The sequence below is a fragment of the Nomascus leucogenys genome, chromosome 11 (genome assembly GCF_006542625.1).
Source record: "Nomascus leucogenys isolate Asia chromosome 11, Asia_NLE_v1, whole genome shotgun sequence".
Taxonomy (NCBI): Eukaryota; Metazoa; Chordata; class Mammalia; order Primates; family Hylobatidae; genus Nomascus; species Nomascus leucogenys.
The window spans coordinates 44832376-44852630 of NC_044391.1; the positions used below are offsets into that span (position 1 = coordinate 44832376).

Consider the following 20255-nt stretch of genomic DNA (forward strand, 5'->3'; position numbering starts at 1 on the left):
AGCCTCCCAAAGTGCTGGGATTACAGGCGTGAGCCACCGCGCCCAGCCACTTGGCTAATTTTTAATCATTTTTTGTAGAGATGGGTTCTCGCCAAGTTGTCCAGGCAGGTCTCAAACTCTGGGTTCCAGCGATCTGCCCACCTCAGCCTTCCGAAGTACTGGGATTATAGGCATGAGCCACTGCACCCGGTCTTGATCCAAACTTGACCCCCAAATGAAGTCCCTGTAATCCAAGACCCCTTTCCCCAAGGGACAGTTCCCTGAGATCATTTGCAGTCCCTACGATCCTGACTGCAACCCCCCTGCCAATTCTACTCTTTCTGTTCTTAAACCCATCTCAGTACCCCTTGCCCCCAGCTCACAGCGGGTTATCTTCCCCCACCCACCCTAGGGCGGCACATGGAGTTCAGGAAGCTCCGAGGAATGGAGACCAGACCCCCAGCCAACACCGTGAGATGCTGTCCCCCCCACTCCCCACCACACTGCCTGCTTCCCTGAGGCCACTCCTGACCCTTTTCCTACCTCACAGGCTCGCCTACAGCCCCCCCGAGACCTCAGGAGCAGCAGCCCCAGGTCAGGGACCCCAGGGAGGATGGGGAGGGGGCTGGAATGTGGACAAGGCCCCAAGGCTCATACCTGTCACCCTTCAGGAAGCAACTGTCAGAGTCGTCTGACGATGACTATGACGACGTGGACATGTAAGTGAGGCCCTGCCTGCAGCTCCACAGGCCCCACCTCAGCCCCCACCTTCCTACAAGCCCCTGATGTGACCTTTCCTCCACTCCTGACCCCACTGCACCCCTGCCTTTCTTCTAGTCCCGAGCCCTAAGCCCTGATTAGACCCTCGATGCAGCCCCTCTGCCCAGCTACCTAGGCCCTGTTCCCTAACCCCACCTCCCTTAACCCTTCACCTCCAACCCCTGATCCCCAACCTGATCCCAGTTCCAGCTCCCACTTTCCTTCCACTTTTTTTTTTTTTTTTTGAGACGGAGTCTCGCTCTGTGGCCCAGGCTGGAGTGTAGTGACATAGTCTCAGCTCACTACAACCTCGGCCCCCCGGGTTCAAGCGATTCTCTTGTCTCAGCCTCCTGAGTAGCTGGGATTACAGGCGCCCGCCACCACGCCCGGCTAATTTTTTGTATTTTTAGTAGAGATGGGGTTTCACCATGTTGGCCAGGCTGGTTTCAAACTTCTGACCTCATGATCCGCCCACCTCAGCCTCCCAAAGTGCTGGGATTACAGGCGTGAGCCCTGCACTTGGCCTCCTTCCATCTTCTTATATAATCTTTGACTTGACCCTCAACGTCAGCCCCCCACCTGCTCTCCACACCAGAGCTGACCCCAGTTCCTTCTAGAATGTGCTGCTGCTCCAATCTCTGACTTGACCCCACCTGTCCTCCATGACCCTGGACCCTCAGCCACATCCCAGTCTCAAACTCCTCCCGAATGTCACTCTCACCCCAGACCCACCCTCCAGCCTTCAGCCCCAGCCCTCAGCTTTTCCTGTCTTTTTGCCTGCCCTCAGGCTGAACCTTGGCACCTGGAAATCTCCCAAAGGCCAGATGCTGAGCCCCAGATCCAGACCCAACAGTCAGCCCAGGCCCCCATATTCCCCAGCCCACAGGCCGAGCAGGCTCCAGGTGCGCGCACTCGCTCCACCCATCATGTGCGACAGCCTGTGTGCCAGCACAGGGAGAGCAGGGCCACGGCGCTGATGTCACCTGTGTTACTAGGTGGTGTAAAGGTGCAAAGCTGTAGTGCACTGTCAGCACTCCACCTCCAAGAGTTGCTGTTACCGTTATTAGTCTTTTTTTTGGAAACAGGCTAATCATTTTTTTAGAGATGGGGTCTTGCCATGTTGTCCAGGCTGGTCTCAAACTCATGATTTGTTTTGGCACCAAGGCTAAGTGCAGGAGTGTGGTGATGGCTCACTGCAGCCTCCACCTCCCAGGCTCAAGCAATCCTCCCACCTCAGCTTCCTGAGTAGCTGGGGCCACAGGCGCACCTGCCATGCCTGGCTAATTTTTAATTTTTTTCTAGAGACAAGGTCTTGCTATACTGCCCAGGCTGGTCTTGAACTCCTGGGCTCAAGCCATCCTCCTGCCCTGGCCTCCCAAAGCACTGTGATTACAGGCATGAGCCACCATGTCCAGCCTGGTTATTAATCCTTTAATCCTCAGCTCCAGGCAGAACCAGTCATCCCTTAATCCTCCTCACCTCAGACCCCAGTCGCAGGCCTCCAGCCCAGAACGACGCCATCTTCCCCAAGTCCTTGTTCCCCAGCCCCCCAGCTATTTAACCCATCTTTGTGTTTCAGCCCCACCCCTGCAGAGGACACACCTCCTCCACTTCCCCCCAAGGTAAGGCCCTGGGCCAGAGCTGGGAGGCTGGGGCCTCAGGGCCACTGGGGGCCAGGAGGCCAGGTCCTTAGATGCTGGGATACTGGGCTCTCCAGGGCAGGGAAATGGGGAGACCAGGATGATGGCTACATTGGGATCTGGAAGTGGCATCCCCTCAACCTCAGGGTGGGATTGCAAATATTTAGCCTCTTGGACACTGGTCAGTAGCTGGTCCCTAGGAAGCCCCTTCTATATCCAAGCATTAACCCATTCGTTTCTGAAAGTGTGTTGATGTCCGGGCTGGGGATGTCAGGGGAAGGCTGGAGGGGGCACAAGATGTTATAGGGGGAGGGTCAGAGCCCCCCACGGCTGTTAGTTCTGGTGGAGGGCAGGGACTTGAGTTGCAAAAGGTGCCCTCTCCGAGATCATCTGATGTATGTCCCCCCGCTCCGTTCCTGTCTCCAAAGCCCAAGTTCCCGTTCTCCATCAGACAGACGGGTCCTGGCAGTATGGGGGATGATGGGCAGCTGAGCCCGGGGTGCTGGTCCGGTGTGCCAGTGGGCCCCCCACCACACAGCCCCGTCCTGGGCCTCCCCCATCCACCAGCAGCCCCCACCTCACCGCCCATTCCAGAGTAATGGACAGCTAGGGTGGAGGGTGGGAGGGTTGGGGGTCTTCGGGGGCTGGATTTTCTCCTAAACCCTCTCAGAACCCTCACTCTGGAACCCACCCTCGCCGGGAGCTCGACGAAGCCCCCCACTTCTGCCCCCCCAGAAGGGAAAAGATGAAAGAGAAAGGTGAGGTTCAGCTCTGCTGAGGAACTTGCCAACCTCTGGATGGGGCTGGGGATGCCTGGTGGGGTGGGGGAGGGGGTGGCAGGACTGACAGTAACAACAGGTGACATTTTGTTGAGTGCTTCTCTGTGCCCTACACCTGATCTCCCTGTCATTACATGGCATAAAAGCTTCACAGAGTGGAAGAAGATATCACAGAGGATATTATCCCCCATTTCACAAATGGGGAAATTGAAGGCACAGAGAGGGTAAGTGGCTTACCCAAGGTCATATAAATACCTTTGAGGAGGCCTGAGGCAGGATTGTTGTTTCTGCTTTTTTTTTTTTTTTTTTAAAGACGGAGTTTTGCTTGCTGCCCAGGCTAGAGTACAGTGGCGCGATCTCAGCTCACTACAACTTCTGCCACCCGGTTCAAGTGATTCTCCTGCCTCAGCCTCCGGAGTAGCTGAGATTACAGGCAATGCACCACCATGCCCGGCTAATTTTGTATTTTTAGTAGAGGGGGGGTTTTCACCATGTTGGTCAGGCTGGTCTTGAACTCCTGACCTCAGGTGATCCACCTGCCTCGGCCTCCCTAAGTGCTGGGATTACAGGCATGAGCCACTGTGCCTGGCCTGCCTTTTTTTTTTTTTTTTTTTTTTTGAGACGAAGTCTCGCTCTTTCACCCAGGCTGGAGTGCAGTGGCGCGATCTCTGCTCACTGGCAGGCTCCGCCCCCCGGGGTTCACGCCATTCTCCTGCCTCAGCCTCCCGCGGAGCTGGGACCTACAGGCGCCTGCCACCGCGCCCGGCTAATTTTTTGTATCTTTAGTAGAGATGGGGTTTCACCGTGTTAGCCAGGATGGTCTCGATCTCCTGACCTTGTGATCCGCCCACCTCGGCCTCCCAAAGTGCTGGGATTACAGGCGTGAGCCACGGTGCCCGGCTACTAAAAATTTAAAAAATTAGCTGGGTGTGGTGGCACACACCTATGGTCCCAGCTACTTGGGAGGCTGAGGTGGGAGGATTGCTTGAGCCCAGAAGTTAGAGTCTTTGACGAGATCCATCAAAACCTCCATGAGTCACTACCACATATGCAGTTGCCCAAAGAGCCAAGATCTCAAAAAATTTTACCTCTCATAAAGGGAGATGTACAAAAAGAACATCTCTTTATTCAGGAAGTTTCAGTGTTTTTACGTACACGCATAATGCCTACACACGTAGTCAGTGTTGTGATAATGCACCTTTGTGGGATCAAATTTGCCAAAAAATGCATAAAATGAATGAGAACTCTCTAAAGTCTTTTTTTTTTTTTTTTTTTTTTGAGATAGTATCTCGCTCTGTCGCCCAGGCTGCTGGAGTGCAGTGGCGCGATCATGGCTCACTGCAGCCTTGACCTTGGAGACTCAAGCAATCCTTGCACCTCAGCCTCCCCTAGTAGCATTTGGCTAATTTTTTTTTTTTTTTTCTGAGATGGAGTCTTGCTCTGTCATCCAGGCTGGAGTGCAGCGGTGCTGTCTTGGCTCACTGCAGTCTAAGCGATTCTCCTGCCTCAGCCTTCCAAATAGCTAGGACTACAGGCACCCACCACCATGCCCAGCTAATTTTTGTATTTTTAGTAGAGATGGAGTTTTGCCATGTTGGCTAGGCTGGTCTCAAACTCCTGACATCAAGTTATCTGCCAGCCTCGGCCTCCCAAAGTGCTGGCATTACAGGCGTGAGCCACTGTGTCCGGCCCAGCTTGGCTAATTTTTAAAAAATGTTTTATAGAGGCGGGGACTCACTATGTTGGGCAGGCTGGTCCTGAACTCCTGGGCTTAAGTGATCCTCCCACCTCGGCCTCCCAAACTGGTGGGATTACAGCCATGCCTGGCTGGCTACTGGCTAAAATTATGTATAATTTATATCTCCAGTACTGGAAATGATTCAAAGATGAAATACATAGCATAGTGAATCATATATATATACATATATACATATACATATATACATACACATACATATACATATATACACACACATACATATACATATATATACACACATACATATATATATACACACATACATATACGTATATATATACACACATACATATACGTATATATATATATATGCTGGTCAGGCACAGTGGCTCGTGCTTGTAATCCCAGCACTTTGGGAGACCGAGGCAGGCGGATCACCTGAGGTCAGGAGTTCGAGACCAGCCTGGCCAACATGGCAAAACTCTGTCTCTACTAAAATACAAAATTGGCCGGGCACGGTGGCTCCGCTGTAATCCCAGCACTTTGGGAGGCCGAGGCGGGCGGATCATGAGGTCAGGAGATCGAGACCATGGTGAAACCCGTCTCTACTAAAAATACAAAAAAAAAAAAATTAGCCGGGCGTGGTGGCGGGCGCCTGTAGTCCCAGCTACTCGGAGAGGCTGAGGCAGGAGAATGGCGTGAACCCGGGAGGCAGAGCTTGCAGTGAGCCGAGATCGCGCCACTGCACTCCAGCCTGGGTGACAGAGCGAGACTCCGCTCCGTCTCCAAAAAAAAAAAAAAAAAAAAAAAAATACAAAATTAGCCAGGTGTGGTGTTGTGTGCCAGTAATCCAGCTACTCAAGAGGCTGAGGCAGAAGAATTGCTTGAGCCCAGGAAGTGGAGGTTGCAGTGAGCTGAGACTGCACCACTGCACTCCAGCCTGGGCAACAGAGTCAGACTCCATCTCCAAAACAAAACTGATAGCTGGGAGTGGTGCCTCACGCCTGTAATCCCAGCACTTTGGGAGGCTGAGGCAGGTGAATTACATGAGGCCAAGAGTTCAAGACCAGCCTGGGCAACATGGCGAAACTCCATCTCTACTAAAAATACAAAAATTAGCTGGGTGTGGTGGCACATGCCTTTGGTCCCAGCTACTCAGAAGGCTTTGGCACGAGAATCAGTTGAACTTGGGAAGCAGAGGTTGTAGTGAGCTTAGATCATGTCATTGCATTCCAGCCTGGGCAACAGAGCGAGACTCCATCTTAAAAAAAAACAAATGCTGATGATTTAGGATAGTGGAGGAAAAACTAAAAAAAGAAATATATAACCAAAAAAACCCAAAAACAAACTGAAAAGAAAACTCAATATATGAAAAAGTGTTTACAGGGATAGATTATGGGAAATTGCACCAAGGTAAGAGGCAGGATTTGAACCTTGGCACTCTCGCTCCAGAGTCGTAACCACTGCCCCTTCCTGTTCCCTGCTCTCTTTGCCGGATCTGCTGCCTGGCCCCGCGGCGACCTGCCCAGGGATGCGCCCTTCTGGTAAAGTTATTCAATGGCTGCCCCCTCCGGATCCACAGCACAGCCGCCTGGACACATCCCTCCACCAAGGGTGGGCATTCTGGAGGGCCAAGGAGATCCTGCAGGGAATGGGGGAGCAAAAGTAGGGATGGGGAGGAGCCTAAGGAAGGCACAAAGGCAGGGACGGGGAGGAGCTTAATGGAGTTGGGGCGTGGCCAGGCTGAAACAGGGGCGGAGCTTGTCCTTACACTCAGGATTTGGTGATCAAAGATGCATAGAGGGGAGCCAGGTGCGGTGGCTCACGCCTGTAATCTCAGCACTTTGGGAGGCTGAGGCGGGTGAATCACTTGAGGTCAGGAGTTCAAGACCAGCCTGGCCAACATGGTGAAACCTCGTCTCTACTAAAAATACAAAAGAAGCTGGGTAGGCCGGGCATGGTGGCTCACACCTGTAATCCCAGCACTTTGGGAGGTGGAGGCAGGCGGATCATTTGAGGTCAGGAGTTTGAGACCAGCCTGGCCAACGTGGTGAAACCTCATCTCTACTAAAAATACAAAAATTAGCCAGGCGTGGTAGCACGTGCCTGTAATCCCAGCTACTCAGGAGGCTGAGGCAGGATAATTGCTTGAATCCAGCGGGTGGAGGTTGCAGTGAGCCGAGATCATGCCACTGCACTCCAGCCTGGGCAACCGAGCAAGAGTCAGTCTCAAAAAAAAAAAAAAAAAAAAAATGGGTAGAGGGATTAGTTGGAGAGTGAAACTAGGAATATTGGAATTCAGGGGCCAGGAGTGTCAGAATATAACAAAAAGGTTAGAGTTTGGAGCACAGGAAAGATGGACAGCTGGAGGTTAATGATAGGGAGACTGGGAGTAGCATTTTGGGGTGAGGAATTTTAGAGATTAGGATGCAGCCGGAAAGGGACAGAATCTAGAGATCAAAGAGATGAAGACAAGGTCAGTGTTAAAGGAACAGGTCACACTGGACAGAAAAAGTCCTATTTGGGGGTGTCTGAGTTTGAAGGTCAATGTTAGGATTGGCATTAGGGTATCAGAACTGGGGAGGAAATCAGAGGACTATTTTGGGGGGCAGGTCTAAGGTTGGGGTCAGTTTGGTTCAGAAGACAGTCGGGCAGAGATGAAAGAACCACCAGAATATGGGTAGTCAAAAGGAGGGAGAATGAGACTGGCTTGAGGAACCGTCCGCTCTGGCTTTGTTTGGGGAAACAGAGGCTGGGAGTATTGGTTTGGAGAAAGAATAGAGGGTCAGAGCTGGGGACAGAGTGTGTGTTTGAGGTCAGACAGGTGGGGATCTGGGAGGTCCCTGAGGATGAAGTCGGTCCCAGTGTCCTTGTCTGTGCCTCCAGACCAGCACCTGCTCCTGGGGGCAGAGGAAGGCATCTTCATCCTGAACCGGAATGACCAGGAGGCCACGCTGGAGATGGTGAGGAACCATACCGGGCTAGGGCAAGGGCAAGGGCGGGAGTTGGGGGTTGCTGGGGTGTCACCAGAGCCATCTCTCCCATTCCCTGCAGCTCTTTCCTAGCCGGACTACGTGGGTGTACTCCATCAACAACGTTCTCATGTCTCTCTCAGGTCTGGCTGTGGGTAGCAGATGGGATGGGGTCGGAGGTTAAGGGGTCAAGGGTTTGGGGGCTGGGAAGTAGACGGGCACAGCTGAAAAAAAACTTAGACTGCTTGGTCACAAAGTCCTAGGTTCAAATCCCAGCCACTTTTTCACTGTGCTCCCCAAGCCTCAGTTTCTCCATTTGTAAAATGGGGTTCACAATAGTCCTCACCTCTCAAGTCAATTTTGAGGTAGTTTCTACAATAAATTAGTCTTCTTTTTTCTTTTTTTGAGACAGAGTCTCGCTCTGTCGCTCAGGCTGGAGTGCAGTGGTACAATCTCAGCTCACTGCAACCTCCGCCTCCCAGGTTCAAGTGATTCTCATGCCTCAGCCTCCTGAGTAGCTGGAATTACAGGTGTGCACCACCACACCTGGCTAAGTTTTGTATTTTTAGTAGAGACAGAGTTTTACTCTGTTGGCCAGGCTGGTCTCAAACTCCTGACCTCAGGTGATCCACCTGCCTTCGCCTCCCAAAATGCTGGGATTACAGGCATGAGCCACCACACCTGGCCTTAAATTAGTCTTTTTTTTTTTTTTTTTGAGACCGAGTCTCACTCAGTTGCCCAGGCTGGAGTGCAGTGGCATGATCTTGGCTAACTACAACCTCTACCTCCTGGGTTCAAGCAATTCTCGTGCCTCAGCCTCCCAAGTAGCTGGGACTACAGATGTGGGCCATCATGACTGGCTATGTTTTTTTAATTTTTTTTAATATTTTTTATTTTTAGTAGAGATTGGGTTTTACCATGTTGGCCAGGCTGGTCTCAAACTCCTGACCTCAGGTGATCCACCTGCCTCGGCCTCCCAAAGTGTTGGGATTACAGGTGTGGGCCACCGCATCTGGCCTAAATTAGTCCTTTTTTTTGTTTTTTGTTTTTTTTTGAGATAGAATCCCACTCTGTTGCCCAGACTGGAGTGCAGTGGCGAAGTCTTGGCTCACTGCAACCTCCGTTTCCCAGGTTCAAGCGATTCTCCTGCCTCACCCTCCCGAGTAGCTGGGATTACAGGCACCTGCCACCACACCCGGCTAATTTTTCGTATTTTTAGTAGAGACAGGGTTTCACCATGTTGGCCAGGCTGGTCTCGAACTCCTGACTTTGTGATCCACTCGTCTCAGCCCCCCAAAGTGCTGGGATTACAGGTGTAAGCCACCGTGCCCAGCCCTAAATTAGACTTTAAATAGCTTTCATGTTCAGATAACAATCAGAACTTATTCTACACTTTACTAAGATAGAGTGAGCAAGTTATAGATTTAAAAATCTGGACCGGGTGCAGTGGCTCATGCCTGTGATCCCAGCACTTTGAGAGGCCAAGGCAGTAGTACTGCTTGAGCCCAGGAGTTCTAGATCAGCCTGAGCAACATAGTGAGACCTCGTCTCTACTAAAAATTAAAAAAAAATTAGCTGGGTGTGGTGGCACACACCTATGCTTCCAGCTACTCGGAAGGCTGAGGTGGGAGGATCATTTGAGCCTATAAGTTAGAGGCTGCAGTGAGTCATGATCACGCCACTGCACTCCAGCCTGGAAGACAGAATGAGACCCTGGGTCTCAAACATAACAATATGTAGGCCGGGTGCAGTGGTTCACACCTGTAATCCCAACACTTTGGGAGGCCGAGGCGGGTAGATCACCTGAGGTCAGTAGTTCGAGACCAGACTGGCCAACATGGTAAAACCCCGTCTCTACTAAAAATACAAAAATTATCTGGGCATGGTGGCGCATGCCTCTACTCGCAGCTACTTGGGAGGCTGAGGCATGAGAATTGCTTGAACCTGGGAGGCAGAGGTTGCAGTGAGCCAAGATTGTACCACTGCACTCCAGCCTGGGTGACAGAGTGAGACTGTCTAAAATAATAATAATAATAATAATAATAAATAAGTGAAATAATTTCTAGTTTTGGGGGAAACACCGAGCCAAATGGGATTCATAAGTTAGTGAAAGCCACATCTGTGATGACAAACTAGAAGATTTTCTAGATGTGTGTCTTCTAAAACTTTGTAATATGTGTAACTTCATCTGACTGGTTATGTGTCCAGAGTTTCTGATACGGCTACAAATACCACGAGGGTAGGGAACATATTTATTGTGCTCATCACTGCTCACCAGAGCCAAGCACAGCAGGCCTGGCCTACAGTGGGCGTTCAATCTATGTGGAGTGAGAAATGAATGAATGAATGAATGAAAAGTACTTGAGACTTGCAGGCTTGGGAGTTTCAGACAAAGGGATGGGGCTGAGGGAAGGGATGGAGGAAAGGAAGTGGTATATGGGATCCTATAACTTCCTGCTTCCCCCTACATACACACACCCTGCAGGAAAGACCCCCCACCTGTATTCTCATAGCATCCTGGGCCTGCTGGAACGGAAAGAGACCAGAGCAGGAAACCCCATCGCTCACATTAGCCCCCACCGCCTACTGGCAAGGTACCAGCTCCTAATGAATGGCACCACAGAGCCTTATAATTCCTCCCATGCCCCTCTGCCTCCTGCTGTCCTACCCCCCTTCACACCTACCTATTCTCCAGGAAGAACATGGTTTCCACCAAGATCCAGGACACCAAAGGCTGCCGGGCGTGCTGTGTGGGTGAGAGAGAGCTTCACGGGTGTGCAGAGAGTGGGCGGGGCCGGGCCAGAGGAGGGGCTTGAGCTGCATCCACCTGAGAAGGTTACAGAGTTAAGGCAATGTGTCCAGAACCCAGAAGATGGGTGGTAGTGTGGGCCTTGTGGGAGGGTGGCGAGGAGGATAGAGGGCATTGATCTTGACTCATCCTTGCCCATGCCACAGCGGAGGGTGTGAGCTCTGGGGGCCCGTTCCTGTGCGGGGCATTGGAGACGTCCGTTGTCCTGCTTCAGTGGTACCAGCCCATGAACAAATTCCTGCTCGTCCGGGTAAGGGGCTTGGGAGGGTGCTGGGAACTCTGAGGAGGGAGTGGCTAAGGCCTTGCACTCTTTGCGCTTCTATCAAGAGCTCCATGAAGCCCCACCTCCGTCGAGGCCCCGCCCACCCGCGGTCTGCGCTTGGAGCCTCGCCCTTCTGAAGCCATCCTGATCCTTAAGCACCGCCCCTCACACCTGGGCCTAATTATTCCTCAGGCTCAGTGCTGCCGCTCCCTGGGTGTCCTAGTAGAGTCCATTTAGAGCCTGTCTCTTTGAGTGTCTAAGTAGGTTTTGCTATCTTTGGGGCCCTGCCCGTCTGCCGCCAAGGTGGCATGCCCCCACATGGAAGCCACACCCACTCGGAGGCCACAGCCCCGTTCCCGCGGAGGCACCAGGCCTTATCCCCTGACATTTCTAGACGGCGGCTCCCAAGACTTAGGGCCCTGGTTCGGAAGTCCCAGGCCAGCTCCAAGCCACCGCCCCTGAGGCCTGGTCCTGAACCACCCCCTAGCCCGCCCCTCCCTGTGCGGCCCGCCGCAGGTGCTGTTCCCACTGCCGACGCCTCTGTCCGTGTTCGCGCTGCTGACCGGGCCAGGCTCTGAGCTGCCCGCTGTGTGCATCGGCGTGAGCCCCGGGCGACCTGGGAAGTCGGTGCTCTTCCACACGGTGCGCTTTGGCGCGCGCTCTTGCTGGCTGGGCGAGATGAGCACCGGTGAGTGGGGCGGAGTCTTGCTGAGGGCGGGGCTTATCTGATCCGGAGGGGCGGGGCTGGAGGCGGGGCTTAGCTTAGCCTGAGGCACTACCGGACTGAGAAAGGGCTGGAAGGGCGGAGAAGGGAGAATGGCAGGTTTAAGATAACTGGGGAGATTGATGATGAGGTGGGACCCGGATGGTGCGCGGGGTTTAGCCTACTTGCTTCGGAACTGAGGCGGTGGCTAAAGCACAGGTACTGGCCTTCTGGGGATGGTGTGGGGAAAGGGGAATGGGGTGGGGTCAGTCCTTAACCCACTCCCCTCAAACAGAGCACAAGGGACCAGTGCAGGTGACCCAGGTAGAGGAGGATATGGTGATGGTGTTGATGGACGGTAAGAACCCTCCTTTCTCCTATTCCTCCCCACCCCTCTAGCTGCAGTCCCTAGATCTCTGCCTCCGAACTTGTGCTTCTCAGAACCCCCTGAGCCCCTCTGGGGCTTGCCCCTGTCCTACATAGCTTTCACACTGAATTTATGGATTGGTCCCTTAGTAACCCTCTAAGCCTTGCTCACAGTTCTTAAAACCGTCTCTCTATCTCCTTCCAGGCTCTGTGAAGCTGGTGACCCCGGAGGGGTCCCCAGTCCGGGGACTTCGCACGCCTGAGATCCCCATGACCGAAGCGGTGGAGGCCGTGGGTCTGTGCAGGGATGGGAGAGCCCAGGATCAGGGGTGGAGACTCAAGTGATCCCCAAGGGTAACGGGCATTGCTTTCTCCCCAGCTATGGTTGGAGGTCAGCTTCAGGCCTTCTGGAAGCATGGAGTTCAGGTGTGGGCTCTAGGCTCAGATCAGGTAAGCCCCTCCATCCAAACTCCACATCGCTGTCCCCCGGCCTCCGTCATCACATTCATCAGATGGGCTCCGAGAACTCCTGAGTCAGTGTGAAGTCCTGGAGGGGAAACATCTTCCAATTTCAGTTCAGATAGATCCCCTTCTTTGCCCCAGGATTTATTTTTTATTTTATTTTTTATTTTTTATTTTTTTAAGACGGAGTTTCGCTCTTGTTGCCCAGGCTGGAGTGCAGTGGTGCGGTCCCGGCTCACTGCAACCTCCACCTCCTGGGTTCAAGTGATTCTCCTGCCTCGGCCTCCCAAGTAGCTGGGATTACAGGCATGCGCCACCACAGCTGGCTAATTTTTGTATTTTCAGTAGAGACAGGGTTTCACCACGTTCATCAGGCTGGATGGTCTTGAACTCTTGACCTGGGGTGACTCACCTGCCTTGGCCTCCCAAACTGCTGGGATTACAGCCGTGAGCCACCACACCCGGCCTATTTTATAGATAGATAGATAGATAGATAGATAGATAGATAGATAGATAGATAAAATTTATTTATTTTTGGAGATGGATTCTTGCTCTGTCACCCAGGCTGGAGTGTAGTGGCGCCATCTCGGCTTACTGCAGCCTCCACCTCCCAGGTTCAAGGAATTCTCCTGCCTCAGCCTCCTGAGTAGCTGGGACTACAGGTGCATGCCGCCATGCCTGGCTAATTTTTTTGTATTTTTAGTAGAGACAGGGTTTCACCATGTTGCCCAGGCTAGTCTCGAACTCCTGAGCTCAGCCAATCCACCTTCCTCGGCCTCGCAAAGTGCTAGGATTACAGGTGTGAGCCACCACTCCTGGCCATTTTTATATATTTTTTGAGACAGAGTCTCGCTCTGTCACCCAGGGAGGAGTGCAGTGGCACGATCCAAGCTCACTGCAACCTCTGCCTCCTGGGTCCAAGTGATTCTCCTGCCTCAGCCTCCTGAGTAGCTGGGATTACAGGTACACTCCATCATGCCCAGGTAATTTTTGTATTTTTAGTAGAGACGGGGTTTCGTCATGTTGGCCAGACTGGTCCCGAACTCCTGACCTCAAGTGATCTGCCCACCTCAGCCTCCGAAAGTGCTGGGAGTACAGGCGTGAGCTACTTCACCCGGCCTGTTTGTTTTGGAGATAGGGTCTCTCTCTGTTGTCCAGGCTGAAGTGCAGTGGTGCAACCATAGCTAGCTGTAGCCTTGACTTTCTGGGCTCAAGCAATCCTCCCTCCCCAGCCTCTCAAGTGGCTTGGATTACAGGTGTGAGCCACTGCACCTGGTTGCTCTTGGATTTCTTGAGTCCTAATCTCATCCTGGGCCACTACTGTGACCTTGGGCTGGCAACTTTGCTTCTCTTTAAGCTTCTGTTCCCCAACTGTAAAATGGGGACCACTATAGAGATATATGGATAGTTAAGACCAGACGGGTTGGAATTCAGCTGAGTGACCTTAGGCAGATGACTTAACCTTCCTGTGCCTCACTGTCCTCATTTGGAAAATGGTGTTTATCTCACAGAATACTGTGTCAGACTTTGCCCTTACACTTTAGTATTTTTATTTATTTATTTATTTTTGCTCACTCAGTTCCCTCCCTCTTTTTGAAACTGAGTCTCACTCTGTTCCCCAGACTGGAGTGTAGTGGCACAATCTTGGCTCATTGTAACCTCTGCCACCCGGGTTCAAGCGATTCTCCTGCCTCAGCCTCACAAGTAGCTTGGATTACAGGCATGCGCCACCACAGCTGGCTAATTTTTGTATTTTCAGTAGAAATACAAAAATTATCTCAGCTGGAGATCTCCGCTCCGGTGGCACGCCCAGTGGCGCGATCTCAGCTCAATGCAGTTTCTGCCTCCTGGGTTCAAGTGATTCTTCTGCCTCAGATCCTGAGTAGCTGGGACTATAGGCGCACACCACCACGCCTAGCTAATTTTTGTATTTTTAGTAGAGACGAGGTTTTGCCATGTTGGCCAGGCTGGTCTCGAACCCCTGACCTCAGGTGATCCACCCACTTCGGCCTCCCAAACTGCTGGGATTATAGGCGTGAGCCACCATGCCCAGCTCCTTGCTCTCTTTAAGGGAGCCATGTTTGTAGTGACAGTGGAGGTATCTTCCAGGCACTGAGACACACACTTTTTTTCCCTAGCTGCTACAGGAGCTGAGAGACCCTACCCTCACTTTCCGTCTGCTTGGCTCCCCCAGGTATGTTGTGGGGTGGGGTGCAGAAGGACCTGGGAGGGGGCTTCTGATGTGAAGAGAGCATTCTGAGGTGTCCCCAGCAAGGTATCTCTAGCCTGGACAGTGTCTCACCTGGTCACCCTGCTTCCATCCCTGCTCCTTAGAGTCTGTTCCCTGCACTGCAGCCACGGGGGCATTTTCTTTCTGTTGTGTTTCTCACTGTACTCAAAGGCTGGAGTGCAATGGCACGACCACGGCTCACTGCAGCCTTGACCTCCCAGTCTCAAGTGATCCCCCCACCTCAGCTTCCTGAGTATCTGGAACTACAGGCATGTGCCACCATGCCCAGCAATTCTTTTATTTATTTATTTATTGAAATGGAGTTTTGCTCTTGTTGCCCAGGCTGGAGTGCAATAGCGCGATCTTGGTTCACTGCAACCTCTGCCTCCCAGGTTCAAGCAATTCTCCTGCCTCAGCCTCCCAAGTAGCTGGGATTACAGGCATGTGCCACCACACCCGGCTAATACTATATTTTTTAGTAGAGACGGCATTTCACCATGTTGGCCAGGCTGGTCTCGAACTCCTGACCTCAGGTGATCCACCTGCCTCGGCCTCCCAAAGTGCTGGGGTTACAGGCATGGGCCACTGCACCTAGCCAATTCTTTTATTTTTTAATTTTAATTCTTTTATTTATAATTTTTTAAAATTTATTTTTGACACAGAGTCTTGCTCTGTTGCCCAGGCTGGAGTGCAGTGGCACAATCTCAGCTCACTGCAACCTCTGCCTCCCAGGTTCAAGTGATTTCTCATGCTTCAGCCTCCCAAGTAGCTGGGTTTACAGGCGTGTACCACCACGTTTGGCTATTTTTTTGTATTTTTAGTAGAGACAGGGTTTCACCTTGTTAGCCAGGCTGGTCTCAAACTATTGACCTCAGGTGATCCAGCTGCCTTGGCCTCCCAAAAGTGCTGGGATTACAGGAGTGAGCCACTGCACCTAGCCTTAATTTTATTTCATTTTTGAGACAAGGTCTCATTCTGTTGCGCAGGCTGAAGTGCAGTGTTACACACACAGCTCACTGCAGTCTTGACCTTCTGAGCTCAAGCGATCCTCCCACCTCAGCCTCCCGAGTAGCTAGGACCACAGGTGTACACCACCACAACTGGCTAATTTTTTTATTTTTTTGTAGAGACAGGGTCTTGCCATGTTGCCCTGGCTGCCCTTGAACTCCTGGCCTCAAGCAGTCTTCCTACCTTGGCCTCCCAAAATGTTAAGATTACTGGCATACGCCACCACACCCAGCTGCATTTTTTTTTTTGAGATGGAGTCTTGCTCTGTTGCCCAGGCTGGAATGCAGTGGCGTGATTTCAGCTCACCACAACCTCCACCCACCGGGTTCATGCGATTCTCCTGCCTCAGCCTCCCGGGTAACTAGGATTACAGGCACGTGCCCCTGTGCCCAGCTAATTTTTGTATTTTTAGTAGAGACAGTCTTTCGCCATGTTGTCCAGGCTGCTCTTGAACTCCTAACCTCAGGTGATCTGCCCGCCTCGGCCTCCCAAAGTGCTGGGACTACAGGCATGAGTCACCATGCCCGGCCCTGGCTACATTTTTATTTTAGATTTTTATCTTATTAAAAATTTTTAACTATTAAAAATAACGATTTTAACTATTTTGACATAATTTAAAACTCACACTCCCAGAGAAGTTGCAAAAATAAAACAAAAAAATTCCCTGTTATCCAGATTAACCAGATGTTAATCTTTTTTTCCTTTTTTTTTTTTTTTTTTTGAGATGGAGTCTTGCTCTGTGGCCCGGGCTGGAGTGCAGTGGATCTCCACTCACTGCAACCTCTGCCTCCCGGGTTCAGGCAATTCTCCTGTCTCAACCTCCTGAGTAGCTGGGACTACAATTGCACACCACCACGCCCAGCTAATTTTTGTGTTTTTTTAGTAGACATGGGCTTTCATCATGGTGGTTAGGTTGGTCTCAAACTCTTGACCTCAGGTGATCCACCCACCTCTGCCTCCCAAAGTGCTGGGATTACAGGTGTGAGCCACTGCACCTGGCCAGATGTTAATCTTTTTAACCGCATTTGCCTTATTCTTCTCTCTCTCTTTTTTTTCTTTTTTTGAGACAGAGTTTTGCTCTTGTTGCCCAGGCTGGAGTGCAATGGCACAATCTCGGTTCACCACAACCTCCCCCTCCTGGGTTCAAGCACTCCTCCTGCCTCAGCCTCCTGAGTAGCTGGAATTACAGGCATGCACCACCATGCCCAGCCTCTTTTTTTTTTTTTTTTTTTTTGTATTTTTAGTAGAGATGGGGTTTCACTGCGTTAGCCAGGATGGTCTCGATCGCCTGACCTCGTGATCCGCCCGCCTCGGCCTCCCAAAGTGCTGGGATTACAGGCGTGAGTGACTGCACCCGGCTTACCTCTTCTTTTTCTTATGCGCACACAACCACACACACAAGTATATATGTGTGTGTGTGTGTGTGTAACTTTTTAATGAATATTTGGGAATGAATTGCAGGCGTGATGCCCATTTACCCCTAAAATACTTCAGTGTATGTTTCCTGAATCAAAGCAAGGACATAATGTTACAAACCACAGCACAGCTGCCAAAATCAAGAAAACAACACTGAAACATCGCAACCTTCTAATTCATACCCCTACTCAATTTCACCAGTTGGCCAGGTGTGGTGGCTCACACCTGTCATCCCAGCACTTTGGGAGGCTGAAGCCGGCAGATACCTGAGGTCAGGAGTTGGAGATCGGCCTGGCCCACATGGAGAAACCCCACCTCTACCAAAAATACAAAAATTAGCTGGGTGTGGTGGCATGTACCTGTAATCCCAGCTGGGAAGCTGAGGCATGAGAATCACTTGAATCTGGGAGGTGGAGGTTGCAGTGAGCCGAGATCACGCCACTGCACTCCAGCCTGGGTGACAGAGCGAGACTCTGTCTCAGGAAAAACAACAACAACAAAAAATTTCACACGTTGTCCTAGTGATGCCCGTGATATTTTATATATATATATATTTTTTTTTTCTTTTTTTTTTTTTTCTGGTCCAAGATCATAGGTTGCACTTAGGAGTCATGTTTCTCTATTATTTAGCCTGGAACAATTATTTAGACTTTTTTTGTCTTTAATGAGCTTTGACCTTTTTCAAGAGTAAAGGAAAGTTGTTTTCTTTTTTTTTTTTTTTTTTTTTTTTTTTTTTTTTTTTGAGACGGAGTCTTGCTCTGTCGCCCAGGCTGGAGTGCAGTGGCGCGATCTCGGCTCACTGCAAGCTCCGCCTCCCGGGTTCACGCCAATTCTCCTGCCTCAGCCTCTCCGAGTAGCTGGGACTACAGGCGCCCGCCACCACGCCCGGCTAATTTTTTGTATTTTTAGTAGAGACGGGGTTTCACCGTGGTCTCGATCTCCTGACCTCGTGATCCACCCGCCTCGGCCTCCCAAAGTGCTGGGATTACAAGCGTGAGCCACCGCGCCCGGCCAGGAAAGTTGTTTTCTAGAATGTTTCTTGACTGTGTTTGAGGTTTCCAGGTTCTGCATTTTGGGCAGGAATACCGCAGAAAGATGTCTTTCTCAGTGCATCATTTCAGGAAGTACACGATGCTAGTTTGTCCCGTTACTGGTGATATTAACTTTGATCATTTGGTTAAGGTAGAATCAGCCAGTTCTCTCCACTGTGAAGTTGCTTTTCCACCCGCCACCCCCCGCTTTTTTTTTTAAAGATAGGGTCTCTGTCACCCCGGCTGGAGTGCAGTGACACAATCATGGCTCACTGCAACCTTGACCTCCTGGGCTCAATCAATCCTCCCACCTCAACCTCCCGGGTAGCTGGGACGAAAGGCGCGTACCACCATACCTGGCTTATTTTCGTATTTTTTGTAGAGACAGGGTTTCGCCACGTTACTCAGCCTGGTCTGGAACTCCTGGACTCAAGAGATTCACCTGTGTAGGCTTCCCAAAGTGCTGGGCTTATAGGCAGGGGCCACCGCACCCAGCCTCTGTTTTTCTTTGTAATAAGTATCTTTTGGGGGAGATTCATTGAGACTAGGTAAATAGTCTGTAAATATGTTGTTTCTCATCAGATTTTCACCCACTAGTTTTATTGTTTTTTGTTTGTTTTTGTTGTTGTTTTGAGTCAGAGTCTCACTCTGTCCCCCAGGCTGGAGTGCAGTGGCACGATCTCGCCTCGCTGCAACCTCCTCCCAGGTTCAAGCAATTCTCCTGCCTCAGCCTCCCAAGTAGCTGGGATTACAGGTGTGAGCCAACGCGCCTGGCCTGCCCACTAGTTTTAGAATCAATTGATTTTTCCCTGAATCTATTGTTGTTAGGTGGTTACTAACAATAAAATGGTGAGTTTCTGATTCTATGTTTCCTTCTGTGTCTTAGTTGGCATTCTACTCTAAAGAAGAGCTGTGTCTTCGCCATTCTTCTTTCTTTATACCAGCATGGTCTCATGGATTTTTATTCTGTGGGTTATTGTCTATTACTGTCATTATTTATTTATTTATTTATTTATGAGACAGAGTCTGCTCTGTCACCCAGGCTGGAGTGCAGTGGCGTGATCTCAGCTCACTGCAACCTCCACCCCCTGGGTTCAAGTGATTCTCCTGCCTCAGCCTCCCAAGTAGCTGGGATTACAGGCATGCACCACCATGCCTGGATAATTTTTGTAGTTTTAGTAGAGATGGGGTTCACCATATTGGCCAGGCTGGTCTTGACCTCCTGACCTCAAATGATCTGCCCGCTTCGGCCTCCCAAAGTGCTGGGATTACAAGCATGAGCCACCATGCCCGGCCCTGTCATTATTTATTTTGAGGCACAAAGCGTCTCAAATTTAGCCAGTGGGAACCACTTTAAGGAGCCCCTGTGTCCTTTTGTCATGCCAGAAGGGTCATTTTAAAATCCAAATCTGATCGTGTCACTCTCTCCCTGCTTAAAATCCTCCCGTGGCCTCAAGATAAAGACTCAATCCTGGCCACAGCCCACAAGGCCATGACATCTCCAGCCAAGTCCCAGCCTTTCTCCCACCTCAAATCCTTTGCACAGGCTGTTCTCCCCAGCCAGAACACTCTTCCTTGCCCTTTCACCAAGTTCCCTCCTAACCCTCCTTCAGGCTACACCATCCATTCTCTGGGGAGTCTGGGCTGACCTCCTGGGTTAGGTTTCCCTGCCAGGCATGCCATGCTTTTTTGCACTCACGTAATTCACTGATTCATGTTGACCTCCTTCTCTAGAATGTGAGCTTCCCAAGGGCAGGGACCATGTCTGCCCATTCACTGCTAGAGTTCAGCATGGGGCTGGCACAGTCTCTATTAACTACTTTGTGAATTAATGAATCAATGAACATATGAATATATAAATGAAGTGACTTATCTCTTCCTTCCACAGGCCCGTAGTGGTGGAGACACGCCCAGTGGATGATCCTACTGCTCCCAGCAACCTCTACATCCAGGAATGAGTCCCTAGGGGGGTGTCAGGAACTAATCCTTGCATCCCCTCCCCCACAGACACACTAGTGGTCATGGCATGTCCTCATCTCCCAATAAACGTGACTTTAGCCTCTGCTGTCATCTTGTTTTTCTTGGGGGAAACAATTTCTGGATGTCCATTCCTCCACAATTTCAACAGGCCAAATCAGTG

General features: G+C 51.0%; 1 pseudogene across 1 annotated transcript in view; it reads left to right on the forward strand.

Moving 5' to 3' along the window:
• LOC115837360 overlaps positions 1 to 20180 on the forward strand; it is a 20826-nt pseudogene extending 646 nt beyond the window's left edge. The window contains exons 2-19 of the transcript XR_004032413.1: positions 342 to 450; positions 530 to 573; positions 651 to 698; positions 2318 to 2360; positions 2807 to 2989; positions 3049 to 3141; positions 6386 to 6470; positions 7743 to 7819; positions 7911 to 7971; positions 10314 to 10422; positions 10524 to 10582; positions 10784 to 10887; positions 11416 to 11587; positions 11898 to 11960; positions 12174 to 12263; positions 12348 to 12418; positions 14569 to 14624; positions 20004 to 20180. The product of XR_004032413.1 is annotated as a mitogen-activated protein kinase kinase kinase kinase 1-like (transcript). The remainder of the gene's footprint in view (positions 1 to 341; positions 451 to 529; positions 574 to 650; positions 699 to 2317; positions 2361 to 2806; positions 2990 to 3048; positions 3142 to 6385; positions 6471 to 7742; positions 7820 to 7910; positions 7972 to 10313; positions 10423 to 10523; positions 10583 to 10783; positions 10888 to 11415; positions 11588 to 11897; positions 11961 to 12173; positions 12264 to 12347; positions 12419 to 14568; positions 14625 to 20003) is intronic.
• Positions 20181 to 20255: the final 75 nt, after the last annotated feature.